This window comes from Cryptomeria japonica, chromosome 10 (genome assembly GCF_030272615.1).
Source record: "Cryptomeria japonica chromosome 10, Sugi_1.0, whole genome shotgun sequence".
NCBI classification, from domain to species: domain Eukaryota; kingdom Viridiplantae; phylum Streptophyta; class Pinopsida; order Cupressales; family Cupressaceae; genus Cryptomeria; species Cryptomeria japonica.
In genome coordinates, this window is record NC_081414.1 from 594,909,408 (window position 1) to 594,925,904 (window position 16,497).

The following is a 16,497-nucleotide window of genomic DNA, read 5'->3' on the forward strand; positions in this document are numbered from 1 at the left end:
GAGTGTAAAAGTATTAGGATCTTATACTCTAGGAATGAGTAACTAATATTCGTTCAAAACCTAAGGAGAAAAGTGCAACCCAATCATGTCTAGTCCCTAGTTACAAGACGATATGTAACACAATTTAAACTACTTGACACAACCAAAGTAGGTTTGTAAATTTATGGCACTCAAGTGTGAAGGTATGCGAAAACATTAAGTATGGATGAAACAAAATGCAGATGGAAATGGCTTAAGGAAAGATAGTATAACAGTATTATAATATGAAGGTTTTAATGATGATTAGTTGGCAGTATGAGATATTTTATGAGAACATGGATAAGGAGCCAAATTATGTGGTTAGCCAAGGGATAACTTGGAAATTATGGGAGTCTTAAGATATTGGTAATTATTGGACACCCTTATGTTATACCATAATTGGGTAACATGATATTATGATGATAAGGTGGTTTACGTGGTTTGAAGGAAATTGTAAGTTGTGATAAGCCAAAAATTGGCTAGTAAGTAAATATAAAAAAGTAATATGGAAAAAGATAACTTCATTTTACCAAATTTTAATTAATAGTGTGAGTGTTGGTCACTTCTCGAGTGCACACCCCCTTGATATCATAAGTTGCATAAGGGAAGTAGGAGGGAATAAGTCAACTCTCCGCGTTGTTTGAATTATGTCATGAAATGTGTGGGAAGGAATTAGTTGTCAAGCATAGTTGATTTTACTTGACAATTAGTCCACCCCAAATGGTTCTTAACCATAAGTTTTAGTAATTTGGTAACACGCTCCTTATTGACGAGGATGAAAGGATGATTAGAGGTGAAAATTCAAGGAGCTAGCAAAGGTGCTAAGAAACAAATATGTCCCTAGTAGAATTATATGATTTTTTTTTTTTAAATCCTAAGTGTTTCTAAGTATACAGGTGGCAATTTTGTGCCAAACTATCCACCGCATGTGAGTAAGACATGAAAGTGTCAATGCATGAGTTACCACGTAATATTGAACCAAGGTTTAGCATATCAAGAAAATTAATAGAAGTCCTAGAAGAATGGGTGGAGAATGGTAGAGTTCATGCAATCACCTGTTAGATATAATTATGGATGTTAATAACCCTAAATAGATAACGGATTATGTCAGAAAGTGTGGCTTGTGATAGCAATCATGTGAAGGTTAAAATGGAACATGATCTATAAAACGATTGCAATCTCATGTGTATAAGATATTTCGTAAATAATAAAGGAATATAGGTAATCTAAGAATCTCAAGAGTCTAATAATCACTTCCTAACACACTTAGGACGTGTGATCTTGGGTGATGTGTTGCGGTTACTCCCTATAGCATGGCTAGAGTGGTCATCTTGTTTCGAGTTTGATTCAACAGTATTTTGACTTTCTTTGAATAGTATTTTGCAACCTAGGGGCTAGTACTTTCTTTTTATTTATTTATTTTTATGTTGAAAGGACCACTAAAATTATGTTTCTTTTATTGGAGTTATGGCAGTTGCCATGTTGCTAATTTTAGTATCTTTCAATTGCCAACACTTTTTCTTCTTTTATTGGACTTGGTAAAAGTAATTTTTATTTTGATCTTTTAAAGTATCAAGTGGTCATTTTGGCATTAATATAGCTAGCCCTAGTGATGTGATTGTGTAATGTCTATCATTTTCGTTTGAACCACTGATAGTGTGTCAAGGGAGAATACCGCAAGGAGTGAAATTAGGCACACAGAATAAACAAAGAATGTTATTTCGAAATAAGGTAAAGAAAAGAAATTAGGCACACAGAATAAACAAAGAATGTTATTTCAAAAATTATTTGTGAGTAATCTAAGAAAGGAAATTTATAACAAAAAATAAATAAAATAAAGATAAAATGTGTGTGTGTGTGTGTGTGTGTGTGATCTATACCTAATGAATTGTGAAAGTGATGATAATTGCAGACTAGTAAAATTTGGCATGTGTATGGAGATGATTGCGTGGATGAGATCAAAAAGAAATAAGTATTATTAATTTTCATCACTCCCTTAGAATGGGATGGTTATGTACCTTAATGTCTGGGTTTTGTGAATAATGTACCTATGAAACTAAAACCTTGGTGCCTAGAAATACCAAGCATTGTGGGCCCTAGGAGTAGAAAATTTCCCTACTTATGGGTAGATTCAAAGAACTTAAACTTGATTATTCCTTGTTGCCTAAGAATGTTGGAAGAAATCATGCACCTAGGGTGGTTTACCAAATATGTAATTAACCCCCTTATGAGGCACCTTGATGTAAAATAAGTAGATTCATTATGGATAAACTATGATGTCAATTCTCTTTAGTGGCGAGCATGGATGACAATTGCAGTGGGATAAACACATTTTACATGAACCCTTAATAAGTATGACTCCGAGAAATTAATCAGTAAACTATCATGTGTAACCTTGATTATGGGAGTTGATGTGTGTTATTGATATAATTTGGATGGTGCATTAACATAAGTTGTTGAAAGACAGAATTTTGTAAACACCTACCTGAGATTGAAGGGAAATGTTAGAATTTAATCTTATGAAGATAGTAAGCTAATTACAATAATAAGTTGGTTCTGTTAATGCATCTTTCTAGTAGGCAAGATAAGATTTAGAGTAACCTATTGAAATTGTGGGAAATGTTATGTCCCTATTTCGTATTCTGCTCATGCAACTTCCAGGAGTAAGTTGATCTCTAGGGGAGGAGGATGTAGAGCCCCTCCCCGATCAAGCTCTGGTTAACTCAGTTGACCATGGTTGACCTTACTAATAAATGCTATAATTCAATAGGATGGGTTATGTTAGACAGAAAGATTGGTGAGAAAAGTAATTGAACCAGGTTACAGAATCATTTCACCTTGAGGTGTACATTTTGATGTGTTATGGATACATAACTTTATATGATTCTAGAATAGGATAACTTTGAGAGGACGTATGTCATTATTGGATTTGTAGGACTTTACTATGATGATAGAAATAGGATGCATGTCTTATGTATGGATCAAAATTATGAGGATTATGATAATTGCTTATGTGGATTTATTTGGATATAAGATATATCGATTTGTTTAAATGTAACTTGTATGCAGAGTGTTTGATGTATATTCTTATTCATGTGTTTAATATTATATGAGGCTATTTGGAATTACTAATGTGTAATTGAGATGCGCAGGAAAATTATCCATGCGACCATGGAAACATTATGAAGAACCAAACCTAGACCTATGTACATTCGTAAAGCCAAGGGTTGTCTATTTGGAGAGACAACACCCCCTATGTATCGTATTTTATTTGTGAAAGTAAATGTTGCGTGTGTGTTAAATTAAATTTATTAATTTGTGTAAATCAAATAAGAGACAAATTTCATGTGTAATTTTGTAATGCATTTTATTGTGTCACTTGACACGTGTTGATTTATGTCTTGATTTTTGACTTGTCTCTTGGAGGGAGTTGTTTCAACCATAGCTTCTTTAAACATTTGAATGTGATTCTAAATTTTCCTTGGGTAGAGAGTCTTTGGAGTGGTCCACTCAGGTTTGACCCGAAAGTTAACTTTAGATGGGTTTATAAGGGGTCAAATGGACTTCTAGCGGTAGTTTAAAGGTGTTTCCTAAAGCCCATAAGGTATAACTATGGGTTAGGAGTATTTTTAGGCATGTGTCTACTCCCATGTGACTATTTAGTCACCTCAAAAAGTGGGTTTCCTAAGGTGAGCGAAAATTGAAATTAGAAGGTGCCATCTAGGTTAGATAACTTTCCTTTTGATATGAGATCTTTTTCCCAATTTCTTTTACTTTTCCTTTTTCAGTTTTAGAAACATGTGAGAACTCTCACTGAGGTTTTTTTAGGCAAGAATGAGAGACTTTGTCCATAATCACCCACTCTCCATTTTTGGAGACTATGCATTTTGAAAAGATGGTTTTTGGAATTTGAAATTTGGCTAAGTGTAGAAGGGAGGATTGTGGATTTGGGCTGCTCATCCTCAAACTAGTTCTAGCACACCTTTGGGCAGATTGAAGGTTGGTTCATCTCTTTTCTTTTTACATTGCATGTCTATGTTGGAAATTTTGGTTGTATGTGAAAGTGATTCTCTTGTATTTTCTTTTGCCAAAATTATTATTATGCGATCTGTCTTTTATTTTCTTGTATGCATTTTCTGTGTTTTGGGAGTAACCAAGGCCTTCTACACTTGGGAGAGTAGGATGGTCTTGCGAGTGGTAGAAGTTTGATAGCCCTCGAGTTAGAGACTCTCTTTATGAGAGAGAACTCAAGGGGTGTATCTGTGACCCTTGCTGCATGGCCTGGTTTGTGCATTTGGGGGTCATAAGGGGAGAAAGTATGGCATGAATGCCTTGGGGGGAATAAGGAATGTGGGGTTAATGATCTTATGAAATAACTTTGTTTGCCATGAGGTGGCATTGTGTTCTACCATTCTTGCAGTCTCCTTAGGGTATTTGGTCCACTACCACCCATGTAAAACTTCTACCACATATGTCATTGTCAGCGTCTGGGGCATTTTCATTATTGTTCTTTGAAACAACGCTTAAAATTGCATTGTCTCAAAGAGGGGCGAAATGTAGACGTCTAAAACTGGTCAACGCTTGTGAAGTCATACTTTAACATTTGTGCATTGCCTTATTTTAGGGTTTTTGCGTCACATTAACATTTCTCCTATGATTCGCACTTGGTCTTTATCATTTGTGAGCATCGAGTCTTTCTTCTACATTTCTTCATTTATCTCGCTTTCGATTTTGGTCTTGTCGATAACAATCTTCACTCATGATTTTGATCGATCTTATCCTGTCGCATCAATGTTCATGCTCATTTGTCATCATTTTGGACATCGTCAATCCTAATTAGGGTTTTGTCCTCTTATCAATTTTGTCATCATGCAATCGATTTGTCATCGATCATTGTCATTTTCAATCTTATTATCTTGCAATCGATTTGTCATCGATCCTTGTCTTTTGATCAATTTGTCATCAATCTTGTTGTCTTGTGATCAATTTGTCATCGATCGTTGACATTTTCAATCTTGTCATTTTGCAATCTATTTTGTCATCGATCCTTGTCTCCTTGTCAATTTTGTCATTTTGCGATTGATTTGTCATCGATCGTTGTCTTTCTCAATTATGTCGATTTGGATCAATTAGTCATTGTTCCTCGTCAATTGGCACATTTATCAATCAAATCACTTATCAACATTGGTCCTTTGTCAGTCTGAATCATGATCAAATCGAATCGATATCAATTATCCTTTGTCAAGACCTAATTGTCATTCTTGCATTTTCTAATTCATCTTTTAGGGTTTCATGATTTATTCATTTAACCTTGTTTGTCATTTCTCCCTCTAGGTTAAATAATTTATTTATTTATCCTAAGTCTTCTTGTCACAATTAAATGTTTATTTAATTGGCTAACTAATTCCTCCCTCTTTGTGAATTAATTAATAAATGAAAAAATTGTTAATTAATTCACTTAATTCCTAATTTCCTAATTTTCATCAATTTCTAATTTCTATTTCATCTATTTTTTTAATTCTCTCATATTTTTCTCCTAATTTGATGGGAATGACAATTCAATTTGTCATAATTTGTCATAATTGACAATCAATCAATTTTGACATAGAAATTTCTCATAATTTTGTCATGAATTATCAATCAATCAATCTTGCATAGAAAGTGCAAATTTGTCATAATTTGTCATAATTGACATTCTTGATTTGAAATTTCCATTTGAATCTCTTCATGCTAATTTGATCTTCTCTCTAATTTGTCTATAAATTGGATGAATTTCTTCAATCCCAACTAATCACTTTTTTGAATTACTACCTGGTCGAATCAATCACGCTTCGAGTATTCTTGCGCTACAATCTTGTCTACCTGCTTTCATATCATGCTTATGCACTAGTAGGTGAGATCCACAAACAAAGATATTTGAAGGAGAAAGAAGGACAATGGAGCCACATGAAGGAGATATTCAAGTCTGCATTTGGTTTGCTTAGTTTTCGATCTTGAATGTCTTGTTTTCATGTCTTTATTGAGTGTGTTTAGGATTGATCATTGCATTTGAGCTTTCATGATTGAGCTAGATTACTAATATTGATTTGCTTCTGATGATCCTCAATTTCCTATCATACATTAATTGGTGAACCCGAAATGAACTAACCCCCTAATCATGCTTTTGAGTGCTTTTGAGTTGATTTGCAGGTGAAAAACCAAAGAAACAGGGTAATGCAGGGTTTTCTGAGAACTTGTGTGCCTATGTGAGACAATCTATGCCTATGTCAAGCATTCTACGCCTGTGTCAAGGACAACCTATGCCTATGTCAAGCATTCTACGCCCATGTGAGACATTTTGTGCCTGTGTAGGGCCAGAAATAGAGGTAAAAGGCAGTGTTTTTTACTTGCAAATTGTTTTGTTTTGCATTCTATTTCTGCTTTTTGGTTTTTGGTACTAATTCTTTGTGCAGCACCTTGGCATATGCATGGAAAAGCCAACAAATGAAACTACTAACACATTTTATGTAGGTTCGGTAGTCAAAGACTAAACATATCAAACTTCTGACTTGGGTTTTGCAGGTTGCCTTGGACTACAACTAAACTTTGTGTTTGTAATTAATATTTAGGCACCTAGTATGATTTCTAAATAGGATGGAATGAATGTATGTTTGCTTTGATTGTTGAGTTTGACATTGGAGTAGGAGAGTATGCTCTCATCCTTCTTAGGGTGATCAAAAATCTAGATCTTCGATACCATGCTCATGTTTTTGATTATGTGTCACCTTTAGAGGGTCTGCCTTCCCGACCATTTGCTTTTGCAAGCAAGTGACAATCATGAGAAGGGAACGACCCAAAGTGAGTATGGCTAGAATACCTTTTTCATTCCAACTCACTATAAACAAATACCTGATGGGTGAAAGCTTTGAAGGAAGGGTTACATGGGAATTGTAGTTACTTGGGAAGTGATGACCCTTGGACTCTTTCTCATATCAACATCTAAGTAGGGCCTCACAGTCTAAATCATGCTTGCGCAATGACATTTGTTTGGTATCTTGGTGGGCTTAATGTCTGAATCATGCTTGTGTGACACCAAGGAGTAATGCTTAACATAAATCCTTACTAAACACCTTGTATTTAGAGGCCAAAAATCCTTCTAGTTGCTTGAGAAGGACAAGTTTGGATACTTGGAAGAGATAATAAGTTCACCATACAAAAGCTAGAGGAGAAACTAGCTCAAGAAACGAAGATATTGGAAGAAAGAGTGAAAAACATTGAGAAGAATAGATCACAAATGTCTAAAATGTTTAAAAAATTTCTAGGTTGAAATCCAAAGATTGAGCCAATTGATGTAAGATCTCTTCTTGAACGATCAGACATACCAGCTTTCCTCTCCCAAATAGAGATGATGAAACAATTTCAAGAAAAGAGACAACATCAATTTCAACATTATGTGCCTCCACAACAAGAACAAGAAGGTGTTTACTATCAATCAGATTTTCAACCAATACAACCAATGGTTCAACCAATTGTTCAACATATACAACCAATACAACCAATGGTTCAATTTCAAAAATATGTCCAACCAACTATACAATGTCAACAAATAATTCAACCAATGGTGGAATATCAACAAGTTCAACCAACATATCAATGTCAACAACCACAACCAAACATTCAAAAACAAAAGTTGTAGCACACACCAAGCCAAGTTTCAAACATGTCGGAACAATTGAACCAAGTCCAATATCAAAACATGACATCAAACCAAGACCCAATCCTTTCCAAACAAGTTCAAATTCCAGATACAACTATGTCCAAACCTCGAAAGAAAGGTGGCTTTATTGCAATGATCTTAAGGAAACTACCAAGTGAGTTCTTTGAGGAAGATCAAGATAATACACTTATGTCTAGCAATGCCTCATCCCCTCACAAGCAAATTGACTCTCCAATGGAATCTATCCCTACACCTTTAGAAGTTTCCCAAGAACCTTCCATGTTGTCCTCATCAAACAATACACCCAAGGATGCAATTATCCAAGAGCTCTCCATAATTGATTGCCAAGATAATCCAATTCATGATGCCCATCCTTGTCATGTTTCAGAAATACAAGACCCAATGCCACCATGAACTTTATTGCCATTACCTATTTTAGAGGACCCCATTCGAAGTCCCTCTTCCTCATGTTCAAGCATTGATTCCTTGCCAGATTCCATCACAAATGTTCAAAGTGAATTTCCTTCATGCAAAACCATTGAGCCCTTGTCAAAATCCCCCATGTATATCCAAAGTCCAACCTCATGTCAAGAGGATAATTTAGAGCATGAAGAAACGTGTCTTAAAATAGATCAAGATCAAGATCCTAAAACCTTATCATCCCATCCAATTGTTGACCAGGACCCCATGTTCCCAGACACTCACGATGATTCCCCTATTCTTGTCCATCCTATCTAAAGTCCCATTGACACTCCATTCCCCAAGAAAGATCAAATTATTCCTTCAGATCCTCCACAAGATCCACTTGTTCCTCCATCTCCATGTCCTAATCCCATATATCCACTCCAAGATCGCATTTCTTTTGATGATCCCATTATTCCTCCCATTCCATCTCTTGAAGAGCCTTTCATTGAACCATACCCACTACACAATCCTAGTCCCCCTCATGATTCTAATGTGTCAGTGCAAGATGTTCATGAACCCTCGACATGCATAATGGGTTCTTCCACTTTGGTGCAATCCGATCCACTTCAAGATCTCATTATTTCTCTCATATCATATCCACCTCATAATGGACTCGCGTCTTCTTCCCAAAGAAAAGAGTATCCTACAAGTCAAGATATTCATAAAGGCCAAGGAGTAGACCTTCATGAGAAAGAACCCCTCCATATCAAAGAAAATGTTAAGGGTCATGTCTACACAACTCACTCTCAAGACATTGGTACCCCTACTAAATCCAACATCCCTTCAAAATCCAAACATATCCCTTCCCCATCACACCTTCCATCCATCTTAGGTCCTTATATCCCTTCATCCTCTATGCAAGGTTAGCAAAGGCACACATCCTTTAGTAAATTTCATCAATCCAAAAGAAGTCCACTTCATTCCTATCCATCCATGCATTCCTTTCCCCCTCCAAGCAATTTGGATGCCAAGTATAAAAGTCATAAGTCTAAAAATCCACATGTATTCAAGGATCAACATGTCCAATATAATCGACATGTCAAAACAAAGAACAATATGATCTATAAAGAAAAAGAAATATCCAGAAGGCCACAAAGGCCCACTGAGAAAAATAAAGAAAAGTTAAAATCTATATAGGTTCCTAAATCCCTTGTGCAAGAAATGCACTCCAAGGAACCACAAAAGCATGAAAAATCAAAAACCATGTGTATCCCTAAGCGGCTCTTTGAAGCACAAAAGCCTAAAGAAACATCCAACTTGGCATCCAAAGTTGCTATTCCTCCATCCAACCCTCTCAAATTTATTCCTCCATCACCTTCTTCATCCATTTTGGGCCCTTATGTCCCAAAAACCCTATCTATTCCTTCATCAAAATCTCCATATCCAAAACCCACTCTTCCTCCATCAGTCCATCAGCCCTCAAGGTGTGTGCCAATGTTGATCTTGCCAACATTTCCATCCACTGAAGCACAGTTCTTCCAATACTCTATCCATTATCCAATGCATATTTTCCATCCTTCGATCCCTTTGATCCCATCCTTTGCATAAATCCTTGCCTTAGTTTCATCTCATTTTCCATGTCCTTATCCTACCAACGTCTTTGAGCATACTTTTAAAGGCCATGGTCCATTTTTTTTCAAGACTAATATCCAAACAAAAATATGCTTGAGTCCTTCTTCCATCCCCTATCATGTGCTCATCTTCTATTGAAAAAGTCAAAATACAAAAAAAAAAAAAAAAAAGTGAAAAAAAAAAAAAGGTGAGAAAAAAAAAGTAAAGCAAAAATAATTCATCCACTAGTGAAAACCTGGCAAACAGGCGCCTTGTGCAAGTACCATGATGAAAACCTAGCAAATAGGTGTCATGCGTAATCTATGAACTTTTTGCATACCACACTTGGGGATAGGTTTTATCCTATCATATCCTTTTGTCCTTCATGGTTCCATTATCCTATCAAACCCCTATCATTACCCTTCCTTGTCCTATCATCCCTCATGTCCATTTCCTCTTTCCACCTTTGATCTTGAAAAGGTTGAGGATCATCATGAGCATCATGCATCTTGTTTGCAGCTTTTAGTCCATCATAGCTTTTGGTCTTTATCCATTTTCTTATTGCAACCTTTCATCCATATTCCCTAGCTTATTGCAACTTTCTGCCAATATCCCTTAGCCAATCCCGACCTTCAGTCCATGTCCCTTATCCATTCTTGGTCTTGCTTATCCTATCCATATCTTATCACTATCCATACACTCTTTTTCATTTCTTGATCTTGATCTGACATAAGGATGCAAAATTTAAACATGGTTTCAAAAACCTCCTGACATGTCCCTCATGCCATGTCACTGCTTTACATTGTCATATCCAGTCTCTTGTCCCATCATGCCATAGCCCTTGAAAATTGCATCCGTATTGTCTCCATGATAAAAGGCCTTTGTCTTCCCTCTATCCACCATCATTTCAGAAAGCCTATTTATTCACCTATCATATTCCTTGCCTTGCTAGACACTGGGGGCAAAATCATAAAAAATTGAATAATGTCTTGAAATAATCCAAAAAAATCAAATAATGTCCTGAAATAATCCAAAAAAATTGAATAATGTCCTGAAATAATCCAAAAAAATCAAATAATGTCCTGAAATAATCCAAAAAAATTGAATAATGTCCTGAAATAATCCAAAAAAATCAAATAATGTCATGAAATAATCCAAAAAAATCAAATAATGTCCTGAAATAATCCAAAAAAAATTGAAAAATGACCTGAAATAATCCAAAAAAAATTGAAAAATGTCCTGAAATAATCCAAAAAAATCATATAAAGTCCTAAAATAATCCAAAAAAATCAAATAATGTCCTGAAAAAATCTCTAAAAAATTGAAAATCTCCTGAAAAAAATCTCTAAAAAATTGAAAATGTCCTGAAAAAATCCCTAAAAAGTCAAATAAAGTCCTGAAAAAATGAACACAAAAAAAAATTCAAAACATTAAAATCCCAAAATATATCCCTTTTGTGCATAAGACAAATCACTGAGCATCCCTCCAATGACACGCAATCCAATACTGTGCTTTACTGCAAATCACGCATTAACAGATGAACTTTTTCAATCAAACCAGACATTCAAATTGATCACAATTGTCATATCAATCGAATGTCAGCATTAATATCATTTGACTTTGTCACTACTATCATGGGTCTTATACAGGGTGTGGTATGCTCGAAACTAGACTATGTCCTATCTTAGACGGGGTACCGCATGTCCTGAAACTAGACAGCATGATCATCCTATCAACACTTTCAACTTTTGACAATGAAGATCAAGATGTTTGTTTGACTTGTTGTAATTAGCGAGTCTTATTATTTATTGATTTATCTTCGATCATGTTCCTATGTTGCTCGATGATGTCACTGAGTGATTTAGAGTGACCGGGATGGTTCATGGTCCCTTTCTTTTTTGTTGTGATTGTTGTTTGTCTGCGATGTGTCTGTCTTTTGCAGAAAGGGTTGCATTTCAGCTCTGGCCTTCAATGTCATGATGCTACGCATCCATTTTGCTACATTAAAATAAAGGTTCTCACCTACAAAGTGCATTACTGAAAGCAAGTTTTTCTTCATCTCTAACTATCCTCTGTCTCATTTCTTCTTACTAACATTTCTTCCATCAGTTTGGATAGTCAGTCCAGTCTAGTGCTCCGATTACCCCAAACACTTATGCTGCATCCTGCATCCATTTGGTTAGTACATTTGCATTACATCAAGCCTCACATCAAGCATTTTATCCATTTCATATTATAAATGCATCAAAAACACATAAAAAATACATCCATACATGTTCCACAATAATACATCAACAATGCATAAGTCATCCATACATGGAAAATAACATACGTCATAACATATTGCTTCTCATCATATTGATGCATATCATATCATATATCCAAATAATATTGGAGTACAAAAATTGGACTATCTGTCCTAAGTATGGCCCACAGGCTGACTACATAATGTCAAACTACATTTGTCCATCGTAAGGAGCATGTGCCTCTGTCACTGGGTGCTCCCTCTATCCTCCTCATCCCTACCATGTCTTAAGGATGATGTCCCTCCTGGTCCTAGCTGTGGTGGTCTCATAGGTCCACTCACTCCCATGTTGCTCACTGACCTCCGAGAGTGTGCCTAATATGAAGCTGCTCTCTGCTCTAGTGGGACTGCACTCTCATATAGTGTACTCCAATGGCATATCTCCTCTCCGGTCTCTACCAACATCTGTGTCATCTCCCATGCATTGGCATCCCTAATTGACCCAATATACTCAATGACTCTCTATTCTTCTCACTGTGCCTGAGCTACTACTGTATCTCGAGCCGCTATAAGTTTGGCTATCTCCACTCTGAACTAATCCTACTCTATCCTCAAGATGGCATTATGTCTCTCTAAAGTCGCAATGTGATCATGCTGACTCGCTATGGTCGCCCTGCGCATCTCCATCTCCTCTATGCTAGCTATCTCCGACTCTATGGGTATATCCTGCAATGGCTCCTGCTTGCCTGAATCTAGCTCATGATCGTCATCCCCCTCATCATCTCCATCCTCATCATCCCCCTCATCCTCATCCCCACCCTATCCATCCCTATCCTCATCATCTCCCTCCTCTCCTACGAGTGGGAAGTCCTCCTGTCTTCTCGATACTGGAATATCAGGATCTGTCAGTGGCACTAGCCGTCATCATGCAAACCATCTCTCATACTCCTCTATCATCCTGACTTCCTCCACATCTGATCTCCAATCCCATTGTCTCTACTGTAGCTGTGTGAAGTTAGCATATGCTATGTGTGGCTGAATCATACTCCCCCACTGACTCATCTCTTTGTGAGATCGAGCAAAGTTTGCAGTCCTCCTAGGTACATCCTGCCTCTCTCCAAACTATCGTCTGACTCTCTCTGGTAGGTACATCTTAATCACTCTCTAGATATTCACTGGTTGCCCAATCAGGTACCTCTCCTGTCTGCAATACGGTAGCTCCTCACTATCATCTGACCATCTAGGGCAATCACGATATGGCCTCCATGTGAACTCTCTCAATCTATCTAGCTCGTGTCACCAATACAGTATGTATCCAAATGGACCCTGTATCAATGCTCCCCCATAGTAGTACACATATGGTCAATGTGGTAATACCTATCTCTCTGCAATCTATCGACATATGGCTATGTTCTTGAATGCCCATACCTGTAACAGTGTGACTCCACAGCTCAAAGTTTGAACCCCCTGATATGCTATCTGATGCAACTAAAAATATAGCATAGCCAGTACACATGGTCCCCATGCGTACACCATCCCCTCTATCACTATCTGCTCTAGCACTCTTCCCCATCCAATCGAGAATCCATGTCTTTGTCTGTCTCCTGCTAGTAGACATGCTATCACCACGGCTATCACCACATATCGTCGATCATACTCTGATGCCATGGTCTCCCAGCCGATCTCCCTCTCTATGATATCTAGATCATCTGTGTCGCACTCAAATAATCTACACAATGCATCTCTCCCTATCATTGGGTCATACTCTACCATCTCTCCATCAATCGGAATGCGGAGGATACGCCATACGTCCTCTAGTGTCACAGTCACCTCTCTAGTCGCCAGATGGAAAGAGGAAGTCTCTGAATGCCATCACTCTGCCAATGCAGTAAGTAGTCCTGTGTTTGCCCTAATCTCGGGCATGAATGTGATATAGTATATTCCCAGTCCTGCTAGTGTGTCTCTGTCCATGCTTTTGAGTCTATGTCGTAACATGAAGTAGTCAGGTCGGTTCTCCCGCATGATCAATGGATACTGTCGACTCTGCATCACAATTGGGGCATATTTTGTCAGTTTTAGGGTTTGCTCCTACAGGTTGCATTTCCTCATTTCATCCACAAATTAGGGTGTTTCTAATCTCTTTTGACCTATCATACCATTATCCCCCTTTTTGGATCATTCGCATGCCATTTTTGACTAAATTAGGGTTGCCAATGCACAACTGCACCTATGTGATAAGTCTTGCACCTGTGTAACACAACCTGCGCCTGTGTCCCCTACACAAGCATAGAAGACCCTACACAAGCATAGAATTTGCCCTACACAAGTGCAGAAGTCAGTTTCTACATCCCCTGTAGGCCTCGCAATGTCCCGCAAGCCAGTCAAATTCATAAAATTGAAAATATGGGTTTTTGACATACATACTGCTGCTCCTGTGTCATCCGATTGTATGTATGTGTGTACACGTTCTTCAAGGTGATCTGCCATTGGAATGTTCACCATCTCTCTACAAGTGTCCTTTTCCAGAGCAACAAATCCTCCTCTTTGGCTAGTGCAAATGAGCAATTTTCACTCTCTTTGTCTCATTTATAGATCTTTGTCAATGCATAGATGGACGTGCACTCTCTCCATCTTATGTTGGTCGTGGTCTTTTGCATTTTCAATTGCTTGTCCTTTGTGTATCCGATTTCCAATTGTCAGTCTATTTGATCCTATCATCTTCTATCATTCTTATCGATTAATTGGCCTCTTTTCTGGATGCTTCTGGCCAATTCCTCGAGGGGGCATGCATATGTCATTGTCAGCATCTGGGGAATTTTATTATTGTTCTTTGAAACAACACTTAAAATCGCATTGTCTCAAAGAGGGGCAAAATGTAGATGTCTAAAAATGGTCAACGCTTGCGGAGTCATACTTTAACATTTGTGCATTGCCTTATTTTAGGGTTTTTGCATCGCATTAACATTTCTCCTATGATTCACACTTGGTCTTTATCATTTGCGAGCATTGAGTCTTTCTTCTGCATTTCTTCATTTATCTCGCTTTTGATTTTGGTCTTGTTGATAACAATCTTCAGTCATGATTTTGATCGATCTTATCCTCTCGCATCAATATGCGTGCTCATTTGTCATCATTTTGGACATCGTCAATCCTAATTAGGGTTTTTTCCTCTTATCAATCTTGTCATCATGTGATCTATTTGTCATCGATCGTTGTCATTTTCAATCTTATTATCTTGCGATCGATTTGTAATCGATCCTTGTCTTTTGATCAATTTCCCATCAATCTTGTTGTCTTGTGATCGATTTGTCATCGATCATTGACATTTTCAATCTTGTCATTTTGCAATCTATTTTGTCATCGATCCTTGTCTCCTTGTCAATTTTGTCATTTTGTGATTGATTTGTCATCGATCGTTGTCTTTCTCAATTATGTCAATTTGGATCAATTAGTCATTGTTCCTCATCAATTGGCGCATTTATCAATCAAATCACTTATCAACATTGGTCCTTTGTCAGTCTGAATCATGATCAAATCGAATCGATATCAATTATCCTTTGTCAAGACCTAATTGTCATTCTTGCATTTTCTAATTCATCTTTTAGGGTTTCATGATTTATTCATTTAACCTTGTTTGTCATTTCTCCCTCTAGGTTAAATAATTTATTTATTTATCCTAAGTCTTCTTGTCACAATTAAATGTTTATTTAATTGGCTAACTAATTCCTCCCTCTTTGTGAATTAATTAATAAATGAAAAAATTGTTAATTAATTCACATAATTCCTAATTTCCTAATTTTCATCAATTTCTAATTCCTAATTTCTAATTCCTAATTTCCTAATTTCTATTTCATCTATTTTTTTAATTCTCTCATATTTTTCTCCTAATTTCATGGGAATGACAATTCAATTTGTCATAATTTGTCATAATTGACAATTAATCAATTTTGACATAGAAATTTCTCATAATTTTGTCATGAATTATCAATCAATCAATCTTGCATAGAAAGTGCAAATTTGTCATAATTTGTCATAATTGACATTCTTGATTTACAATTTCCATTCGAATCTCTTCATGCAAATTTGACTTTCTCTCCAATTTGTCTATAAATTGGATGAATTTCTTCAATCCCAACTAATCACTTTTTCGAATTACTACCTGGTCGAATCAATCACGCTTCGAGTATTCTTGCGCTACAATCTTATCTACTTGCTTTCATATCATGCTTATGCACTAGTAGGTGAGATCCACAAACAAAGTTATTTGAAGGAGAAAGAAGGACAATGGAGCCACATGAAGGAGATATTCAAGTCTGCATTTGGTTTGCTTAGTTTTCAATCTAGAATGTCTTGTTTTCATGTCTTTATTGAGTGTGTTTAGGATTGATCATTGCATTTGAGCTTTCGTGATTGAGCTAGATTACTAATATTGATTTGCTTGTGATGATCCTCAATTTCCTATCATACACTACCATTCTTGCAGTCTCCTCAAGGTATTGGTCCACTACCACCCATGTAAAAT